The following is a 23,494-nucleotide window of genomic DNA, read 5'->3' as shown; positions in this document are numbered from 1 at the left end:
CTTGGAAGGAAAGTTATGACCAACCTTGATAGTATATTAAAAAGCAGAGACATTACTTTGCCAACAAAGGTCCGTCTAGTCAAGGCTATGGTTTTTCCTGTGGTCATGTATGGATGTGAGAGTTGGACTGTGAAGAAGGCTGATGGCCAAAGAATTGATGCTTTTGAACTGTGGTGTTGGAGAAGACTCTTGAGAGTCCCTTGGACTGCAAGGAGATCCAACCAGTCCATTCTAAAGGAGATCAATCCTGGGTGTTCATTGGAAGGACTGATGCTAAAGCTGATACTGCAATACTTTGGCCACCTCATGCGATGAGTTGACTCACTGGAAAAGACTCTGATGCTAGGAAAGGTTGGGGGCGGGAGGAGAAGGGGACGACAGAGAATGAGATGGCTGGATGGCATCACCGACTCTGTGGACATGAGTTTGAGTGAACTCCGGGAGTTGGTGATGGACAGGGAGGCCTGGCGTGCTGTGATTCATGGGGTCGCGGAGAGTCGGACACGACTGAGTGACTGAACTGAACTGAAGTTTTGATTTTTGGTGTTGCATTGTTTTTTTTTTTACCATCACTCTCCTATCATTGCTAATTCCAAATCAACTGTTTAAATGAGCTATTAAATAGTACTACAAAGATTGGACACACAAACTGGACGCCAGATAAGCTTGAACATTGCCAAATCTTTTATTTTACTCTCAGAACCAACTTACGTACTAGAGCCTTCCCTCTAAGAAATAGCCATGAACTTAGAGGTCAAAATTGACCCACCAGACAGCATACTATATTCTACGAAAAAAGTTTACTAACTTCCATTTTTCATCCTGGAAAGATGACAAGCTTTGTAAACCAGACCCTCTACCCCAGACAAGTGTCTTACCTGAATTGTGACAAGCGAGAAAGATGAGATACTCAGTTTCACGACGAAGACAAACCTGAAAATGTCGCGGCAGTGAACACTTGCTGGATCAGCTGAACAGAGCAGAAGCTCTCCTGGTCTCTTTTACATGTGGACAGGCTGCCTTCCCCTCTAAGCCTCCTGAGAGACATCATGAGAAAGTGAAGAGAGAGGAGTCCCACAGGCTAGGAGGGATCAATAAACAAACTGCTGGACCTCTAGAGCAGGTTGTTTAACCTCCCATATCTCCTTAGCTTCCTTATCTGTAAAACAGATGAGGTTGTTGAAGGAACTAAAGATAACATGCACAAGGCTCCAAGCAGAGGGCTGAACAAAGGGAAAGCAATTACCACCTGGTTATCATCACCTTCACTATCAAACTTCAAAGCAAATGACACAAAGAGGTCTTTCTCTACCTGATGAAAATCTCAGCCCATTCTCCCTGTAACAGGGCCCTCAAATGCTATAGGGATTGCCTGGATGGTTGGATAACCTTCATAAGCGTTATTTCTCCCACTGTACAAAGACATAAACACAGTGGTTCTACCTATGGCCTACTACAATCACATACTTAACTAATTATTAATCAAATTTTTATTAATTAATTCATCTTTCACAGTAGGAACATTATGTACCCTATCCTTACTCCCCATCCCAAGATCCAGAAGTGAGAGGGTTTTCCCAATTGTGTTAAATAGTCAGTTCCTTCCATGCCATCTCAAGACTCTGGATAACTAATGTATACTTAGCCCAAATCATCTCCAGGATGGAGACTCAATTGACAATAATAACACAATTTTACAGCTGAACATGACTCCAAAAGCCAGATGAGACAAGCAAAAAAAAAATGTCTTCACCCCGTGGTTGCCTTTTTATGACAATCACCAGCTGAAGAGAGAAGAGTTGCTCTGTCATTGGTTTTGAAGAATTAGAAGAGATGAACACTTGGGACCCCTGAAAAGTTCTTAACGCGAGAGTGAGCAGACATTTACAAATCACTTAGTGTACACAGCCCCACCGATATAAATGAGGTGCTCACAGTTCCTCTCCTGGTGGTAATCTATTTTTTCTGAATGGGAGATTGTGGTCTCATAAAATGCCTCACTAATGCTTCTGCTCAAGTGGTTTTACACTTTGGCTAAACAACAGAAGAAAAGAAAAACACTGGTTTTTGAGGGGGGGGTTGTGTTTTATTTTTGGCAACCTCTGGCATGTTGTGGTTCATGGGGTCGCAAAGAGTCGGACATGACTAAGCGACTGAACTGAACTGAGTACAGAACCAGGGATTCCTACCAGAACATGTCCCTCACAGCCTCTCTTCTTACACAACAGGCCTCATTGAGACTTTCCTCCCCTAATTTGAACTGGCTCCACATTTTCCTCTCACGTCACTGAATACAGAACTGTGTTAACAAAAAGACCCAGGACTGGTGTATTACCTACTGATCACGTTCACCGCTTTTCCACAGGTGTATTCACAGAGTTATGCCACGGTAACTCTTCACAAAGCTATCACGTTTTAGGTTTGGATTTTATATTAATATATTATTTACACTTTCCAAAGTATTTCCATCTGTAATTTCACTTGATTGGCAGACCACTCAGTTTTATCTGGGGCTTCACTGGTGGCTCAGATGGCAAAGAATCTGCCTGCCATGCAGGAGACCCAGGTTCCCTGGGTTGGGAAGGTCACCTGGAGAAGGAAATGGCAACCACTCCAATATTCTTGCCTGGAGAATTTCATGGACAGAGAAGCCTGGTGGGCTACAGTCCATGGGGTTGCAGAGAATCGGACACAAGAGCAACTAACACTTAACACTTCAGTTTTATCTAGACAGTTGGCATCATCCCCATTCAGAGCGGGAACACAGAAGTGCAAAACACTCTACTGAAGTTCAGCTAGGTCTGCACTCCCAACCTCAAGTTTAATTTTGAGTCTGAGAACACCTGCATTTTACCCAAAAGTGGCCTGTTAATAAATTCTTAACTAGCTAACAGAATAATTCTTTTAAGCTTTTTTCTAAAGTCAGTAGTGCAGAAGAACGCTCCGCTTTGACCTCTGCTGGCTGAAGTTTTCTTCGGCACAGTAAATATCAAAGCAATGCCAAACTGATAGGTAAATGGCACTCTGACGCAAGCCCTGTAAAATATACTTAATAAAGCTGTTTAACTTTCTTAAGGGGTTTTCATATTGTACATACAACTGTTTATATGTTGCTCAGAGAGTCACAGAAGGAAGCAGATGAGGGAATTGAGGATGGGGATATGGGTCTTGCTTATGGGTTTGTGGCGAGGTCCCTGCCTGATCCCTGCCAGAGGAATGCAGAGCAGAATGCAAGGAGTCCCAGCCCAGCTCACCCCACTCCCGTCACTCTGCATAATGTAGTGCTAGTGTCCAAGCAATATGTCCAACATTTTCAAGAGTGCTATTCACCATATGCGCATCGGGCCTTAATCATATAGTGGTTTTGACACTTGCATTAATGCATTACAAAAATCAGACATTCGTTGTTAACATTTCTGAAATGGACTGATCTGCCAATAAATGCTTTTTTTTCCTACACAAATTTATTATTATTCTGAAATAAAAGGGTACAAATGTGAAAAATTAACCTCTGTAGCATAGTTAAAAGCTTATACTAATGTGTCATAAGACCGTCTGTGTGCATAAGTGATAACCACGACAGGCACGCCTTCTTCAAATCTACTTACAGTCTTCAGTGTCACATGGGATACACTATGAATTTCCATGCTTTCAATGTCAAGTGACATAAGACTCACTATCTGTACCATGTAATCCCACACCACAAGAAAGGGAAGACTTCTGGTGGAAGAAAGCACTGTTTTTTTATTTAAAAGAAGTTACCTACTGTATACTCAAAATGCAATAATTCTGTATCCAAGAAAGAAAAATAAGGGATTTAAACCATAAACATTTCCTACCAAAGAAAGCAAGCAGTAAATCACAAAAATCACACACAAAAAATATAAGGCATGCTATAAAATAGAATGCTGTGACTGATACCTCACTGATAAAAATACAATTTACAAGTGTTTTTATTAAGTAATAAAGTGTACATGAGTTTAGTTATGATGTTACCTATACATTTTTACTAGTCAAAAATCCCCTGACCCAAATATCCCAAGGCAAACACATGAATGTTCAACAGCTGCACAAGTTACTGACAAACATTCTGCTTTGTCCATATCCGCATAATTTCTTAATTTAGAAAAAGGAGATTTCTGCGCCTGCTTCCACCGGAAGATGCTACGGGCCAAGAAGTTCTGCTTCCCTTGGCGGGCTGGTCCTCCCCGCCACAGACCCAGCCCTGAGCACCTCGGGGTACTAAGCCCACACCTCCCCTAGAGCACTGCACAAGGTGCCCTGTAAGTGTGGCTGGCATGACGCATCTCACTGTACAGCACCTTGCTTAAAACAGAGCCCCAGATCTTATTTTCCTAACTTGTTTAGGACCTCAGGCTCGATGTAAAAAAAACAAAAAAAGCATTCAATTGCATATGTACATAGGAAGTAAGAATTCCCTCTAACCTCTGCATAGATGACTGAACAATATTTCACGCTCATCTGGCCTCAGACCTGGTCTGTCAACAGGCACGTCTTAACACCTCCTTGACAAAATTTTACACGCTGGAGCCAAGAAGATTCTCTCGCCAGAGAGAGGCATCCTGGCTGAATCCTAGTCTCCAAAAGGGCTTCTCATTCTCTCTTCCCTGCAATAAGCATCGAATTTAATACGAACAAAAGTGCAGCAGCTACTCTAAAGAAGGGGAAAAGGAACTGTAAAGTATCAGTAGGGAAATCAACTGCATATTTGGAATTCTATGGGAATAAGTTAACAAGAAGAAAACAGGCACCTGGCAGGAAAAAATTTTAAGGAAATTATTGAGACATGATACACTTCCTGTCAAAACAACACATGAGGTGGTGATTCATTTGGTTAGGATCTTTTAAGCGCTATGTGACTTTAAATGCTCCGTAAGTTTAGTGATACTGAATTGTGGCAACGAAGGCATTTATTTTTCGATTTTAATACTCAACTGTTCAAACGACGCTGTGCTCCAAAATCAAAGCCAGCATGTACTCAGGGTATCCACAGTAGTATTCTTTAATGTCGCTAAGGAAAGATAAAGAACTACCATTCGCCTCCCCTAGTTTAAAACTGGTGGCCACGGATGTAATTCAATTTGTGCAGTGCTTAGTCCTGCAGAGCTGTCGCCCAACAACAGAAACATTAGAATCAATTCCCCCTTGTTCCAACATTCAGAATTCTGTAAAATTGCTTCCATTCTCAAGTGTCTGTAGTCAGGAAAAAAAAATGTTTGTGTGTATGTGTGTGTGTACAGAGCTAGGTTTTCCCATACAAATTTAAAATATAAAGTCATTATAAACATATTGCCAAAACAAATGTAAATAAACACAAAACAGGACTTTCAATTTGATAATAACCAATTTCTCCCCTGCCCCTTACCAAACAGTTACTGTAAATGTTTTATAACAAACAATTTGAAAAGTTTAATTAGCAACAATTACATAAGTTTATAAGAGTTTCAAAGTAAGTGCTAAGTTATGACATCTGAAAGATACTCCAATTATATTTATGAACTAAGTATCAGATTTTCATTAAAATACCTATTTCTTAAATTCACTTCTGTTTTTATAACATCACTGTGGCAGATATATATTTACAACACAGGTGATGTTTAGAAAACTATAACAAAACCAAGACTGGCTAATGCTTGATAAGACTGGCTAATGCTTGATTCCCGTTATACCAGGCACATCTCCCAGGCAGCTGAGAGCACCCTGCTCCCACCATCTCCACATCACAACACACTCACTTTCTTTCAAGGCTGCTGATCTGACAGCACTGAGAGCTCCTCAGAAGCTATTAATATTTCCAAGCCTCTTCTCTCTAAGCCTCCAGCACCCATACAAGCCTGCCTCACAGTAATTACTAGCCAAGCTCAACTCAGTGAAGGTTCAAAACTCTAGCAGAGAACTCCAGATTCTGGTTCAAGGTGGTGGAGTAGAAGAACATGGGCTTAGCTCCTCCTGCAAGAATACCAAAGCTGCAACTGCCTGTTGAATAACCACCAACAGGAGAACGCTAGAACAGCCACATCCAAGACAAAGAAGAAGCTGCAGCGAGATGGCAGGAGGGGTGCAATCCCAACAAAATCAAATCCCATACCCACCAGGTGAGTGACCCACAAACCGGAGAACAGTAATACCAAAGAGGTTCTCCCACTGCTGTGAAGGTTCTGAGCCCCACGCCAGGCTGCCCAGCCTGGGGATCCAACAAAGGGACTGGGTATCCCCAGGGAATCTGACCTTGAAGGCCAGCAAGTCTGATTACAGAACTTCCACAGGACTAGGGGAAACAGATTTCATTCTTGGAGAGCACAAACAAAATCTTTCACACACCAAGACCCAGAAGAAAGGAGCAGTGACCACACAGGAGACTGAAGCAAAACCACCTGCCAGTGTTGGAGGGTCTGCTGTGGAGGCGCGCGGCAGGGGCTCACGACACACAGAGGCACTGGGGGCAGCAGTCTGGGAAGGCCGCCCCTGGCATAAGCCCCCTTGGAGGGCACATTAACCCTACCACAGAGTCCACAGCCCCAAGGCTAGGTTACTTCAGAGCAAAAAACTACCAGGGAGGGAGCCCATCAGCACCCATCAGCAGATAACTGGATTAAAGCTTTACTAAGCAGGGTACTGCCCAACAGAGCAAGACCCAGTTCTTCCCACCACCAGTTCCTCCCATAAGGAAGCTTACACAAGCCTCTCAGCCTCCTCCATCAGAGGGCAGACAGAAGAAGAAAGAAGAACCACAGTCCCCACGACAGCTAAAACAAAAACATCATAGAAAGTTAATCCAGGATGAAAAAGCAGAAAGTTATGTCCCAGATGAAGGGACAAGATAAAACCCCAGGAAAAAAACTCAATGAAGTGGAGATGAGCAACCTTCCAGAAAAAGAATTCAGAATAATAATAGTGAATATGAACCAGGATCTCAGAAAAACAACAGAAAAGATGCAAGAACTGTATACCAAACACCTAGAAGAACTAAAGAACAAACAAACAGAGATGACCATAACACTAGAAGGAATCAGCAGCTGAATAACTGAGGCAGAAGAATGGATTAATGACCTGGAGGACAGAATGGTGGAAATCACTACTGCAGAACAGAAGATAGAGAAAAGAATGAAAAAAATGAAGACAGTCTGAGAGACCTCTGGAACAACATTAAACACACTAACATTCACATCACAGGGGTCCCAGAAGGAGAATAGAGAGAGAAAGGACCTGAGAAAATATTTGAAGAGATAATAGCTGAAAATTCCCAAAACATGGAAAAGGAAATAGTCAACCAAGTCCAGGACACATAGATAATCCCAGGCAGGATAAACCCAAGGAGGAACACACCAAGATATATAGTAATCAAACTGACAAAAACTAAAGAGGAAGATAGAATATTAAAAGTGACAAGGGAAAAACAACAAATAACATACAAGGGGACTCCCATCAGGCTATCAGCTGATTTCTCAACAGAAACTCTACAAGCCAGAAGGGAATGGCATGATATATTTAAAGTGATGAAAGGGAAAAACCTACAACCAAGATTACTCTACCCACCAAGACTCTCCTTCAGATTTAATGGAGAAATCAAAAGCTTTCCAGACAAGCAAGAGTTAAGAGAATTCAGCACCACCAAACCAGCTTTACAACATATGCTAAAGAAAATTCTCTAGGTGGGAAACATTCTTGAGGGAAAAGACCTACAGAAAATAAACCCAAAACAATTTTAAAAAATGGTGATAGGATCATACATATCAATAATTACTTTAAATGTAAATGCATTAAATGCACCAACCAAAAGAGAAAGACTGGCTGGGCAGATGAAAACTTGTTCATGTATGTACTTCCACTTACCACATCCCTCTGCTTGACCGCCTAAATTGCATGTTATTATTTTATATTGTTAAGTTAATCATGTTCCCATTATGGCTTGCAATTGTAATTATCTTTTATTTTTCATCTGGCTATTGATTGTGAAAGCAGATAAACATCTTTTACTATTGTGATTATGTAACTATTACTCACTTAATACCATTGTTTCATGACTGGACAACAGAAAAATAACAGAACTCTCTATCAGCAAAACTAGGATTTAATAGGAAAAAAAACAACTCTAACAAAACTCTTAAAACTCCCTGAGGTAGAAAAGCTTTGGAAAGAACTCCTGGATAAATGTTTAGAGCCCCTACATCCAGTAAGTAAAATCCCAAACAGAAAAATGCCCAGTGTCCAAATCACCAGTACAATAAGATATCTTTATGTTGAGGTGCCATGCCTTAAAATGGCACCTTTTCATGAGTACAGTTTTGCTTTCTTTAATATTACTAATCAGGAGCTACATTAAATACCAGAGGTTTTATAAATTTGCTATACCTTTTAAAAAAAAGGGATTTCACTTATTTGATTTTACAAGTTTAAAACAAAGTGGAGAGAAGTGGGGAAGCAGGGGAGGAGAAAGACAGAGAACCATTATAAGTGTTATTTTAGCTAAAAATTGGCATTTTTCAAAAAATGCCATGATTATCAGTGCATACTCTCCACCTATCCTAAATGGAGTTAGGAACATTAACTCCTTCTGCTAAAATGAAATTAATAGCCATTTTCAGTCATGTATGGATTCAATTAAAAATAATTACTACATTATTACTGGCTGATTCCACCTCACTGCTCATGAAGTAGTCAGATAACAATAACATGAGCTGCCATCACAGGGAAATCTCAGGCTATGAGCAACCAATTCTCCCTGTAAAGATGCAACCCTGAAGTAGCTTCTTCAAACCCAGTTTCCTGAACTATTCAGATGTTGCCACTCAAGTGTCTGAAAGTGCTCCAGGAACCAAGCAGTCGGCTAGCAATTCAAGGGAGACTTAAAACACCATCCTTACCTCCAGAGAAGCACAGAACTGAAGAGAAAGGATGTACCATAGAAAAAAGGTTGGCTCAACTCCTTCAGTGAGGTCACTAGGGCCAGGAGAGATGACGTGACTCCCCCAGTAGGTCAGTGGCAGTGATAAGATTTCAACAGAAATTCTGCTTCTGCTTCAGCCTTTGCTATCCCCAGACTATCTTTTTTAAATGTTCCTTTTACACAGAATCTACTACCATTTTTAAATAAAAGGCATAAAACACCAGCAATCATGTCCAACTCCCACTAAAAATATTCTTAAATTGAAATCCAGACATCTTGTCTATGTTTATTAATTTCTGCAGCTACTTGTATATAAAGATGCCATTCAGCCAATAAACATAAAGTTTCCTACTATGAAGGTGAAAGAAAAAAATAAATGCTTATTCTATTTTTAAGAAAAACCAACAAACCAACATCTAAATTCTACTTGGCATTTCTTTCAAAACGAAAGTTTCCTTAACCTGTCCATAGTAAATTTGAATTTTCCCTAGCTCAGCCCCATTTTTGTAAGTAAACCAAGTGAAAAGCTAATTTGGGACTTTCTACAGATATGAAAGTAATCTACAGTGTTCATTTTTATTGCAAAACAACCTAATTTAACTATATGTGAAATCTATTTCACCTCAACTTAAAAGTTTTTATTAAAAGGCCCAAAATCAAAAGCCATGAGACCCTTGCCTCATAATTTCTGTCCCACAGAATCTAAGTAAAGAACAAAGAACAACTTGAATTCCTATGACCGATTTTAAAGATTTTTGACATTGTGTTTTATATTCAATTAGCAGGCTATCATTAAATGGGAGAAAAAAAATACATATGTATTTTATATAACAACTTTGACATGAATGATACCATTTAAGAGAAATGCTTCTATTTTATTCCCCCTAAGAATTCATCCATTTAAAACTTAATAAAGCACTGACAATAGGTTTTGTGTATTGCCCCTTACAGCCAAGAATAGTGAGTGGCCAGCAGGAAACTGGCTAAGTTTTAAGGGCTGGGATAACAGGTATAAAAACAACTTCCAGAAATTCATCCCTGAGAACTTCTGACAAGTTGCAAAGCTGGTGATTTCATAAAAGGTAACAATGAAGAGTTAAACGAGCCATTTCTTATACACGAATTTATATGCTGATACACGTAGGATCGAACCCACATCTCCCACACAATGCATCTCCTGCATTGCAGGCAGATTCTTAACAGCTGAGCTACCAGGGAAGCCCATCCAAATGTTATTATCAATCAGTGAAATCACTACCTAAAGAAATCACCATGGTTCAAAGAAGTAACCCAAGACCTCCCATTTGGAGAGGATATGGATTCGGTGGCGATATAGAGAGATCATTATGTTCAAGGAGCTCAAGACTAAAGCCAGGCCTCCCGATTCCCAGCGTTGTGCTGTTTTCCATTCAGATGATAAAAATTGATAATTTTTTGATGATAATTGCTTTGCTTTTATCCTCCTCCCTGCCTCTTTTCCAGCACAGATAATGAAGACAGCATGCTCTTAAGAGCTATGTCAGACAGACTAAAGGCCCAAATAACCTGAGGCACCAAAAAACTAAAGATAACCAGATTTTTATTTCAATTTCTTTAAGGCAGAACATCAAGGAAGGAATAGATCGATCTTCTGAGGACTGGTGATGTAGTGCAGATGAATGATGAGGAGAACTCTACAGCAACTGAGATTTTGTCTACTCTTGGAGGAAGAAAACCTTCCACTTGAAGAGGACAGAAAGAGCTTCTGTAAGTGGGATAGTCAATCCTAAGAGGACACCCAGAGGTGCTGAATAAGTTGCCACCTCTGGACAGGGTCAAGATGGGAAAGAACCCAATTTTTCAATCATAATCTACCAAGAACTGTGGACAATGACAGGATTCAAACATAGGAGACAGCCAATTTTCTTTTTTGTTTTTTTTATTGGAGGCTAATTATTTTACAATATTATATTGGTTGGTTTTGCCATACATTGACATGAATCCACCCCGGGTGTACATGAGTTCCCCCTCCCGAACCCCCCTCCCACCTCCCTCCTCCCCTTATCCTCCCTCTGGGTCATCCCCGCATACCAGCCCCGAGCATCCTGTAACATGCATCGACCCTGAACTGGCGATTCGTTTCACATATGATAATATACATGTTTCAATGCCATTCTCCCAAACCATCCCACCCTCACCCTCTCCCACAGAGTCCCAAAGACTGTTCTACACATCTGTGTCTCTTTTGCTGTCTCATATACAGGGTTATCATTTGCATCTTTCTAAATTCCATATATATGCATTAGTACACTGTATTGGTGTTTTTCTTTCTGGCTTACTTCACTCTGTATAATAGGTTCTAGTTTCATCCACCTCATTAGAACTGGTTCAAATGCATTCTTTTTAATGGCTGAGTAATACTCCATTGTGTATACGTACCAAAGCTTTCTTATCCATTCGTCTGCAGATGGACATCTAGGTTGCTTCCATGTCCTGGCTATTATAAACAGTGCTGCAATGAACATTGGAGTACATGTGTCTCTTTCAATTCTGGTTTCCTCGGTGTGTATGCCCAGGAGTGCGATTGCTGGATCATATGGCAGTTCTATTTCCAGTTTTTTGAGGAATCTCCACACTGTTCTCCATAGTGGCTGTACTAGTTTGCATTCCCACCAACAGTGTAAGAGGGTTCCCTTCTCTCCACACCCTCTCCAGCATTTATTGCATGTAGACTTTTGGATAGCAGCCATTCTGACTGGTGTGAAATGGTATCTCATTGTGGTTTTGATTTGCATTTCTCTGATTATGAGGGATGTTGAGCATTTTTTCATGTGTTTGTTAGCCATCTTTATGTCTTCTTTGGAGAAATGTCTGTTTAGTTCTTTGGCCCATTTTTTGATTGGGTCATTTATTTTTCTGGAATTGAGCTGCAGGAGCTGCTTGTATATTTTAGAGATTAATCCTTTATCAGTTGCTTCATTTACTATTATCTTCTCCCATTTTGAAGGCAAGAGATAGCCAATTTTCAAAAAAGCCAATCCTAATGACCTATGTGGGAAAAGAATCTAAAAAACAGTGGATATATGTATAACAGATTCACTCTACTGTATACCTGAAACTAACACAACATTGTAAATCAACTATACTCCAATAAAGATTTAAAAAAAAACAAAAACTAGAGACAGAAGGAACTTCAAACTCAATCATAAGCAAGATTCTAGAGTAGATTAAAAAGCTGGTGTCTGAGTACCTCGGAGGAAGCAGTAGCTACCTGGAACCAGTGTAAGTTCTGTAAGAATAAGTCACGTGAGACTAACCCCACTCCACTATGTGGTCACCAAATTGGTAATTCCATATAGCAGATATACAGTAGATTTGGTTGAAATAGCATATATCCTTATGACAGGATGGAGAATTAAGAATCAGATGCTAGTGCAAACAGGAATAAGTCTCTGAACAACTTTACCTAAAACTGATAAACATTAATCTGAAGTAAAGTCTGTACATGCGAGTGTGCTCAGTCATGTCCAACTCTTTGCGACCCTATTGATTGTAGCCCACCAGGCTCCTCTTGGCCATGGGATTCTCCAGGCAATACTGGAGTGGGTTGCCATTTCCTCCTCCAGGGAATCTTCCAAACCCAGGGACTGAACCCGGATCTCCTGAATTGCAGGCAGATTCTTCACCACTGAACCACAGGGGAAGCCCTGTGTATGGAAACATCGAATTGTTCTGCCCTTGACCTCAGTCCTAGGCAACAATTTTATTCCTTAAAACACTGAAGAACGTATATCCAATCTGTGGATAACTTGGAATAAAAAAGGGTTGTGAATGATTAATGTATAGTTAAACAATCTAAGACTTTGAAAGGCTAGAACAGATGGTCATATACAGGAAATTTAGATAAATATTAAGTTTTATTCATGGGACTAAGAAGCCAATTGTACACATCCATGAATGAAGAGATGTGACTCAGCAGCAACATGTGTAAAAACAAACTTAGTTATTTTGAGATGCCTGAACATCAAGAGCCAGTAACCTTGTTTCAGAAGGACTACGCTTGGAAAGCCATTGTTAAGAGAAATTATTCTATCCCAGGTTCTGTGCTAAGCATTTTTAACAACCCCATTTAAAAGAAATAGGTAAAAACAGACTGAAAGTTCAGATGACTTACCCAACACAAGGCAGAAAGTAACAGCTAAAGAGTCCCCCTACTTTCGTAATCTGCAGCTGGCAATCTTAACCACGAGGCTTCAGTGCTTACTGGAGCAGGGAGGGATGTTGGGGAGGGAAGAGGGATCTCAGCAAGGGTTAGAATGGTTCTACTTACCATCAGTCAGCATTTAAGAAGAGCATAGCAAATTGGTATATGTTCAGTATTCAAGGTAGTGAGATGATTCAAAATCACGTTACTTAACAAGGGTTGAAAGATTTACCAACTTAAATAGGCTTCAAGGTAGGGTATGTAATTAGTTTTCAAAAATGTAAGGTAGCCCACCTACAAACCATTCAAAAATGTAAGGTTTCCAAAGATAGCCCACCTACAAACCAATGAATACAGCCCTGGGAAAGCTCTACGCTACAGAGCAGCAGCAGAAACCCTGTGGAGCTCAAAAACAGAGGATGACAGCATAGGAAAGCCTAGGAAGCATTTGTCTGCATCACTCCATCCCTCAGTCCAGAGCAGCTTGGTGCCAAGAAGGATCCCCTTGGAGGGATTTCACTCCACAAATAAAAGGACAGGAGGAGAACCCTGGTAGGCCTCCTCATCAATTCACAAAGGATGACAGAGAGGAAAAACAAAAGAACTATGAAACAATCAGAAAGCAATTAACAAAATGTCAATAGTGTGTCCTTTGCTATCAATAACTAAATTTCTCTAAATATAAATGGTTTAAATTAAAAGACAAAGAGTAGTTGAATGGACAAAAACTCAAGACCCAAGTATATGCTTCCTACAAGAAACTCACTTAAACTTTAAGGACTCTCATAGCCTAAAAGTGAAAGGATAGGAAAAGACATCCATGCAAATAGAAACTAAAAGAACAAGGGTCCCTATACTTATGAGACAAAATAAACTTTAAGAGAGAAGTTGTAACAAGGGACAAATAAGGTCATTATATAATAATGAGGTCAGTTCATCAAGAGGATATAAAATTATAATTATATGCATGCTGGTGTGCTCAGATGGTAAAGAATCTGCTCGCAATGCGGGAGACCGGGTTCAGTCCCTGGATCAGGAAGATTACCCTGGAGAAGAGAATGGCAACCCACTCCCATATCCTTGCCTGGAGAATCCCATGGACAGAGGAGCCTGGAGGGCTACAATCCACGTAGTTGCAAAGAGTTGGACACAACTGAAGTGACTTAACACACACATCAAACCTGAAGGCAGAAACAGCAATGCAAGCGTAGAGGACTTCACAATAGACAGATTATCCAGACAGAAAATCAAGAAGGAAATAAAGAACTTAAACAATACTTTCTGTCAAATGTACCTAACAAACATACTAAACGTTCCATTCAACAGCAGAAGACACAAACTTCTTACGCACACACATATCCTCCAGGACAGTATCGTGGGTCACAAAATTAGTCTTAACAAATTTTAAGATGAAAGCCACATAAAATATCTTTTTTAACCACAATGATTAAAGCTAGGAGTCAATAACAGGAAGAATGTCAGAATAAAAATCAGATGCGTGGAAATTAAATTACACTTCTAAAAAACCAACTGGTCAAAGAAGAAATCAAATAATCCAAAAATCTTGAGATTAAAAATAGAAACACAACGTACCAAAACTTATGGGATGTAACAAAGACAGTTCTAAGAGGGAAGTTTATAGTGAAAAACACTTAAATTAATGAAAAAAGAAACATACATAAATCAATAAATGTGTTAAGAAATTAAGAAAAAGCATTTAACAAAAGTTCGACATCCTTTAATAAGAATTCAACAAACTGGGTATAGAAGAAAGATACCTCAACATAATAAAGGCCACATATAACAAACTCACAGATAATACCATACTCAACAGTGAAAAGACAGAAAGCTTTCCCTCTAAGATCAGAAATAAGATAGGCTGTCCTCTCTTATCGTTTCTAGTCAACACAGTACAGAAGTCCTAGTCACAGTAGTTAGACAAGAAGAATTAAAAGGCATTCAAGTGGGAAAGGAAGAAATAAAAACATTTCTTTGAAGAAAATCCTCAGTACTCCTCCAAAAAAACTGTTAGATCTAATAAATGAAGTCAGTAAAGTCGCAAAACACAACATACAAAAATCTGAACACTAACTGACTACCTGGAGAATAAAGAAAATAACGCCATTTACAATAGCATCAAAAAACAGTAAGATACTTAGGAATAAATTTAACAAAAGAAGTGAAATATCTGTACAGCAAAAACTGTAAGACACCGAAGATACGGAAGACAAATGGGAAGACACGCGTGCTCCTGAACCAGAGGAGTTAACACTGTTTACATGCCCATACTACCCAAAGCCAATCCACAGAGGCAACGTAAGCCCTGGCAAAATTCAACTGTTTTTCAGAAAAATGGAAAACAATTGTCCTAAAATGTGCATGGAACCATAAAAGACTGAGTGGACAATGCAATCTTAAGAAGAACAAGGCTGAAGGCATCACACTTCCTGATCGCATATTACATTACAAAGCTGTAACAGTCAATATAGTACGGTACTGACATAAAAACACACACAAAGATCAGTGAAACAGAATTGAAAGCCCAGAAATAAATCCATGCCTATATGGCCAATATTTAATAATGAAACCAAAAGTACTCAATGGCAAAAAGACAGTCTCTTCAATAAATGATGCTGGGAAAACCAGACATCCATATGCAAAAGAATAAAATTGGACCACTATACCACTCACAAAAATTAACTTGAAGTGGATTAAAGACTTGTAAGACCTGAAACCATAAGACTCCTAGAAGAAAATACGGCAGGGGAGCTCCTTAACGTCAGAGTTGGCAATGATTTTTGGATATGACACCAAAAGAACAAGGAACAAATGCAAAAAATCAACAAATGGGACTATATCAAACTAAAGCTTCTGCACAACAAAAGAAACCATCAACAAAATGAAAAGGCAACCTACAGAAAGGGAGAAAATATATGTAAACCATACATCTAACAAGGGGTTCATATCCAAACTATAGTAGCAAAACAAAATCTCATTTTTCAAACGGGGAGGGACTTCCCTGGTGGTCCAGTGGTTAATATTCCAAAGCAGGGGGCACATGTTCAATCCCTGATCAGGGAATTAAGATCCCACATGACACACCATGCAGTCAAATGATTAAATAAAACAAAACAAACAAAATGGGCAGAGAACCTACATAGATATTTTAACAAAGACAACACAACATCAGTGACTATAGTTAAAAAATACGATATTGTATACTAGAAAGCTGCTGAGAGTAGATTTTAAGTGTTCTCATCATAGAAAAAGTTAACTATGTGAGGTGATGGATATGTTGATCATCTTGATCTTCGTAATTGTTCCACAATGTACATGTATATCAAATCATGTTGCACAATTTGACAAATAATCATATCTAAAGTTGAGGGAAGAAAACACAGACAGACTGGGGTATCTGTGGTTATTAGTCCCACATTACTGAAAGTATTCAAGGACAATAAACAAATGGTCAACAATCCCCCTATACATGGGGATTGTTCACTTGCTAGAAACTAGAGAAAAACCTTTTGGGTTTCCTTCAGTCTTAAGACTATAACTCTGAACAAGAATTTCATTCATTTCCCAAGACAGAATGTACTGCTGTGGCTAAGCCACTTCAGTCATGTCTGACTCTGTGTGATCCCACAGACAAGGTTGGGGTCACCAGGCTCCCTTGTCCCCGGGATTCTCCAGGCAAGAACACTGGAGTGGGTTGCCATTTCCTTCTCCAATGCATGAAAATGAAAAGTGAAAGTGAAGTCGCTCAGTCATGTCCAACCCTTGGCAACCCGATGGACTGCAGCCCACCAGGCTCCTCTGTCCATGGGATTCTCCAGGCAAGAGTACTGGAGTGGGGTGCCATCGCCTTCTCCGGGACAGAATGTACAGTTACCTAAAAGAGGCCTTCACTATTAATATCTGTGGGGATGCTGTAAATTAGGACTTGATGTAACAATGGAATTACTAACCAACCATCCAATATATGTATATTCTGCTTGGAGACCCTACAAAGTAGCCTAAATCGGCATTCTTGCCATAAATTGGCTTACACTCAAGTTGGAAAATTGAGAATTAGATCAACAGTTTCAGAGATGGTGGCTTAAGCTTGCTTTGAGGACTGCAAGAGACCTCAGCTAGAAAGAAAAAGGGAACAAAGGAAAAAAGTCAAAGAAGTTAGGAAATACAGGGCTTGTTCCACAACTAGTCCTGGCTAATGGAAGCAGAGGGCCCACGAGACCAGGCAGTAGGAGACACGTGACTTGCCAACCATTTAAAAGGAATGCCATGAAAATCACCCTTTCCTGGATTCTTTCCAGCTGCAGAAAGCCAGAAACACTAAAAGTCAACTCTCTGTGACCCTATGGACTGTAGCCCACCAGGTTCCTCTGTCCATGGGATTCTGCAGGCAAATATACTGGAGTGGGTTGCTATGCCCTCCTCCAGGGGATCTTTACCACCCAGGGGTTGAACCCATGTCTGTTATGTCTCCTGCATTGCAGGCAGTTCTTTACTGCTAAGCCACCAAGGAAGCCCTGCATCTTGGTAACTCATTACTCATCTTTCCTTGAATAGTGAGATAATCCAGTTTGTAAAATAGCTCCTTTACTGCTGTTTAATCACTGTTCCCAAGCCACTAGAGAGCTCATCAAATCTGTCCCTAGCTTAGTTTTTTAGGCCATCCTTACAGAATGTATATATGGAAGGGGGTGGTCATCTATGGACCTGTGGGCAGACAATTGATGAGACTGGAGGGATAGGTGGTGTTTGTGAATACTTTTAAGTGTTATGCAAAAATGTATGTGCACCTCTCTAGGGAGAGGGCCCACTGCCTTATAAGTAACTAGTGTCACCTTTTTAAAAGATGATGCTGGGCCCAAGTTAAACAATTCTGAACCCAGGTGATTCCAACAAACAGCCAGGCTTAGAATCCTGGACTAGAGACTCAACTAACCCATAAACTCATTAATCACTGAGCACCCCATACTTTTTTAAACTAACACCTGGCCACATAGCAAACCAGGAGTCTGATGGAGCAAGAAAAAGAACCATGCACAGACAATAAACAACAGTCATTAGTGGGGAAGAGACAAATTCGCCCCAGAAGGACTTGCCTGAACCATTCAGCCCAACGAAAACTTCATTGATAGTTAGAAGTCCTTAAGAGATTGCCTTTGCTCCAAACCCTCCTAGTTTACAGCATCCCTGCAAAGGCCATTGGTGATGTTTTCCTGTGTATCAGGTGTTAAAATGTTTTAATCATGAAATTCAGAAATAATCAGCCCACTTGTTTTTCACCTTCTCAGCTCTAACTCCACCCTCTTCCACAAGGAGCGGGGTTTTCCACAGAAGAAAGGGAGCAGGATGGTCTATGACCCACAGGCATGGGCTCCAGACTTTCACGTCTGAAATCCCTTTGGACTAAGTCCAGAAAGATAACTCAGTCATTTCAACCTGATGACTGTCTGGTGATCAAGGTGAGGTAAGTTAATAGTATTATTTCATAATCCCTTCAAATGTTTCCTGACCGCCCGCTGCAGGTGCAGGACTGACCCTGTCGACAGGACATTCTGGCCATGCTGCCCAAGATAGCAAAAGCTGAATTGACATTCACCCTCCTCACCTTCAAATTTCAGGGCTGTATCAAATGTTAGAAGCAGCAGGTCCTTAGAGACCATCACGTCTACTCCTTCCTCTTTGACCAGATGAGGAAGCTGAGACCCACAGAGGGGTTATCTTGCCCAAGGTTACACAGCTGAGAGGTCACAGGCAACAGTCTCCATTCCTGCCTAGGGCGCTTCCCCCTGAGATCACACAGACATCTCACTGTGTTCTGAAACCTGGAACACCTGCTCAAGCTCCCTTTCTTTTCAATGTCTATTCTCCATTTGTTATAAATCTAACCATCATTTTCTGACACTTAATCTCTGCCAGGCACTACTAGAAGTGTTCTCTGCAAATTAACTCACTGGATTCCTCCAGCAACCCTAGAGGGCAGGTTACAGTGATTATCCCCATTTCACAGATGTGAAACCTGAGGTCGAGAGAGGCGACAGAGTCAGGTCCATCTCATGAGACAGACTGGCCCCAGAGTCCCCACTCTTAACCACTTGGTGATAATTTATGAAGGATAATTGCCTTAAACTATAAAACAATGGAAGAAGAGGTGCAAGCCTTGAAAAGGGCACAAAGACTAGTGTATGATAAAGAATCTAAGAGCTAAACCATACATTTTGTTAATATATGCAATATACTTCATGATTTTTTTAAGGGACTGTGTGTCTGAGAGAACTATAGAAAGCATATTAACATTTTTAAAGGTAAAACGATCATGTGCACAGCAGTCAAAGTCTGCCACTTGAAACAGGCAGAGTGTTATCAGAGTGCTCGTTCTACTCATGCTATTATGTAAAGTGAAGGTGTCGCCCGTCCTCTCCAGTGCTGGCCTTCATTCTCGGCTATGAGGCACGCCTTTTACATCAACCCTCTCCAGAAATCAAACCTCAAAATAACAAATTGAGGATTAAAATAAGAGACTGCACCTCTGAAGATTACATTTTTTATAAAAATGTCCAAAATCAAGATCACTGGAATAGATGCCCAATATTCAATTATGTTTTCACTCTCCTTCATACTAAAAATGATGTCAAATCTCATTACCATGGTTATCCAGGAGAAGTAGTCCAGGAGCAATCATGGTAGAAATAAGAAAATTACAATTGTGCCCAAGATCAGATTTCAAGGGAAAAACTGCAGTCAAGCTAAGAAGACACACCATCACAGAAAAAAGTTACCTGACATTTTATCAGCCAAAAGTCTTAGTGTTGAGTGTGGAGAGGCCCACTCAAAATGCAACAGATCCTAAAAATTCTAAAGTCAGAAGAGTATTGCCTTAGAAGTGAACGCCACAGTACAGAGAATCAAAGCAGAGAGCAGAGCCAGGCATACAGTAGGTTCTCAAATATTTGTCGAATACATATAAGAAAATGTTCACCAAAACAGAGAAACATGATAGAGACTATCAGAATGCAAAATAGCAAGTGACACTGCTTAGAGGTTTTAAGAACTTTTAAAGACCAAGATGATAGCAAAAGAACTAAGGATTATATAGACTGGACAAAAATGGCAGAGTACCATTCAATCAGGGCAAAAAAGCTCTGTGGTCTAGTACCTTACCTGTACTTCTTAAGAAAAATAACTCTAAGCCCAGCCTGGCCTAAGGGAGGGATCTAGACTCAAGCCCTACAACGTGGCATAATATTTGCAGTACAACTCTAACATGGCAAAATTCTCTGAATTTGGTGCACTTCCAATATAACACTGTTTTTAATTTAGAACTCTCAACAGGAGTTGCTGGGCTTGACCCATCTCTTCATAACAAATTCAAGGTCCCGCTAAAAAAACATAAATACAAATGCAATTAAACCAAAACTACATAAACCAGGTCTGCCCTATCTAATCAGTAAATTAAAGCATAATAAAATTACAGTTGGCCTGGCAGTTTGAGAGTAATTTGGACTCTATGCACCATTCTAGCCATATTCCAGTTGCAAGGGGTTTTCCGACATTTATACCATAAATCTTTTTTCTGGGGAGTCACACTTGGTCATAAACTCCGGCTGAATGTGAAGTTAGAGCTTAAGTGCCAGTATAGGGGCTACCAATTCTGTAAAGAATCCTTAATATAGAAGTAATATTATAGTCCTTTACGTTTTCATACCTCTTTAGAACACATTTCTTTTTCTCATATACCAAAGGAGGTCACGTGACAGAGCTCACCTGAAATTCCTGCGAAATTTAAGTCTGAGCCACAACAGTATTTTCTTATAAAAGCACAATGAGAAAATATTCCAAACTCTTCTGCAGTGCTCACATGACTAAGCAAACAAACAAAAAAAAGGTATGAAATACAAGTGAGGAACCTGATGAAATCTCACAGAGCCTTAGTTACCAACCACTGTTTTCCTCTCTACCTTTAAGTGTTTCTAAACTGCTTAAAGCACGGGAGAGGTGCTTCAAAGGAAAGTCTAACAACACACCTGTTACATAACCTGTTCTTGGTTGACCAGGTTATGTAGCTTTGATAAGGAAGAAAACATAATCAAAAGCAGGACAAACACTAATTCTCTGTTCTGCCTTCTCACATTAGCCAGGGCATTCACCTGAGTCACATGCCCAGTAGCTAGCTCTGTGCCTCAGTTTCTCTAATCACTAACCATGAGGTCTGATGCTATCCAAATTCCTACTGGATCAAAGTTAATGAGCACAGCAATCACACAGAAAGTCCACATAGGAACATGAAACTGAAATGCTATGTAGTGTAAGAAAAAAGCCAAAGGTTTTTGCAGTAGTCATTTGTTTTCCTCCAAATAACTCCATAGGAGTCAGTTTGGCCATAAATCAGGATAAGGTAAATACCTATGTGCTTTAAGAATGTGCATATAAAAACTCAAGACAGATAAATTTAAAAGCTTCCCAGGTAAAGCTGTCACTGCTTGGACTATCCTGTTCAAAGATCAACCCATAGAACCCAAGAGAACAGGTCTTTGATTTTTTATTGTGAAAAAAAGGACTTCAATTCCCTTGACATCTTCAAGGCCTAGAACACAAGATGGCAAAGCTTTAGAAAACCTGGGGCCCCATGGGACCCCAAATGATCGGTTCTTTCTATACGTTTTCTTATACTTTACCTATTGGTGGGGGTGTGGTGATAAAACCTCTTTAACTCTGGGTCTGCAGAGATCTGTCGCTACCCAGGCTGGGGTCAAGAAGGGAGACGCTGCGCAAACACAGATGTTGCTGCCAGCTGAAACCAAGGAACAGGGCAGGGGCTGCTATGGGTTCCTAGGGAGGCAGATGGATTCTCTCCTGGAAATCTAATTGGTGTCTGGGAAACGAGAGCTGGGTTTCCAAGGAGGCCTGAGCACCCAGCTTCTACAGAGCCCTTCATAGGCGAGGAAGCCTCCTTGGCGCCAGCACAGGACGTCATCATGCCCCACCGTGGAAAACTCCCAGCACAGGAACGTTAGGGGACCACCACACACACACCCCAGGTTCCCAAGGGAAAAGAGACCCACAAAATAATCCTATGGAAGTCCAACGGAATTCTGGCCGCCTTCCTAACCAGAATAACTATAGATACCTTTTAAAGCACACTTATGTTTCCAGGCGAAACATCGGCGCTTATGTCCTGAGCGAATTCCGCTCGCTCCGCGGCTCTCCGGGGACCCGGCCCCGCCGCGCACCCCTCACCCCGGAGCCAGGCACTGATGGCGAGGGGCGATCCCAGCTTTCGAGGCTCTCCCTGCTCCACCGCAGGAAGACCGCTGATTTCCCCGGCACCCGCACGACAGAGACCCAGCTTCCACCCACCTGTTCCCGGTCCCCGGAACGGGGCCGGCAGGGGAGGAGAGGGGCCGCGCGGCCGGGGGACCCCGCGCTCCGCCGCGCCTTCTCTGCACTTGTTGCGGTCCCCGAGGGGCCGGGCGGCGGCGGCCATCCTCCGCGCCGCGGAGCCCGCGGCAGCTCCCCTTCCCACCCCCTGGAGACCCTGGACTGTGGAGAAAGTAGCTCCGCGACGGCGAACTCAGGTGAGGCGGACAAACTTTTCCGCCCCGAGGGGCCGGGGGACGCGAGGATGGAGCCCCCAAAGAGCACTTACCCGGAGCTGCGGCCCCGCAGCCTCCGGCGCCCGAGCGAGGCGCTGCCCCCGCGCCCGGAACGCGCCGCCCGAGCCGGGGAGGCTCTGCCCCAGCGGCCCACGCCCGGCGGCTGCGGCGCGGCCCGGCCCGCGCGAGGGGGCGGAGCCGAAGCCGCGCTCCGGGGCCGGGCTGGCTGCGCCCGCCGCGGAGGACGTCCCGCTCGCTCCGCGCCTGCCGGCTGCCGCCGGGTCCCGCATCACATGGCCCGGCCTGCCAGCCGCCGCGCCGACACCGGCTACAGGAGGAAACCTGAAGCTGCCGTACCGCGCGGGCTCCGCAGGCCCCCTCCCGCCGCCGGCGGCCGCTCGCCTGGGCCTCCCTCCCCCGGCCCCAGCACCAGGACCGGGAGAGGCTGCGGGACCGCGGGCGCGAGGTTGCGCCCGGATGGCGGCGACCGCGCGCCCCGGATCCCACCGGAGTCAGGGGCGGGCTGCCCGCTCCTGAAAGGAGACGTGCAGGGCCCGAGGAAGGCCCAGGCTGCCCTCAGCCAAAAGCCACCACCGTTGTGACTGAACGTGCTCCAGTTCTTACCTAAACATCAGTAGACGCCTCTTGCTTCTCGAGGCTCACGATCCTCCAGCCCAGAGCTTTACCAGCTGTGTGATTCTCTGCGTGTTCACGCCCGCAAGGGGCTCATTAGAAGTCATCATAATTCTGACCAGTGCAAATTCGATACATGAAGCAGGGCACCCAAAGCTGGTGCTC

The 23,494-nt window shown here is 42.0% G+C and overlaps 1 protein-coding gene across 6 annotated transcripts in view; it reads right to left on the bottom strand.

Moving 5' to 3' along the window:
* Window positions 1-22,867, bottom strand: part of ARHGEF28 (Rho guanine nucleotide exchange factor 28) — a 347,353-nt gene extending 324,486 nt beyond the window's left edge. For all 6 annotated transcript variants that reach the window (XM_055421868.2, XM_055421861.2, XM_055421867.2 and 3 more), the window contains exon 1: window positions 22,750-22,867. The gene's annotated coding sequence lies outside the window, so the exon portion shown is untranslated. The remainder of the gene's footprint in view (window positions 1-22,749) is intronic.
* Window positions 22,868-23,494: the final 627 nt, after the last annotated feature.

Source organism: Moschus berezovskii, chromosome 18 (genome assembly GCF_049115385.1).
Source record: "Moschus berezovskii isolate FMDL1 chromosome 18, NW_MosBer_1.0, whole genome shotgun sequence".
Classification (NCBI taxonomy): domain Eukaryota; kingdom Metazoa; phylum Chordata; class Mammalia; order Artiodactyla; family Moschidae; genus Moschus; species Moschus berezovskii.
The sequence above is the reverse complement of the archived record's forward strand: the minus strand, read 5'-3'. Positions and strand labels throughout refer to the sequence as shown.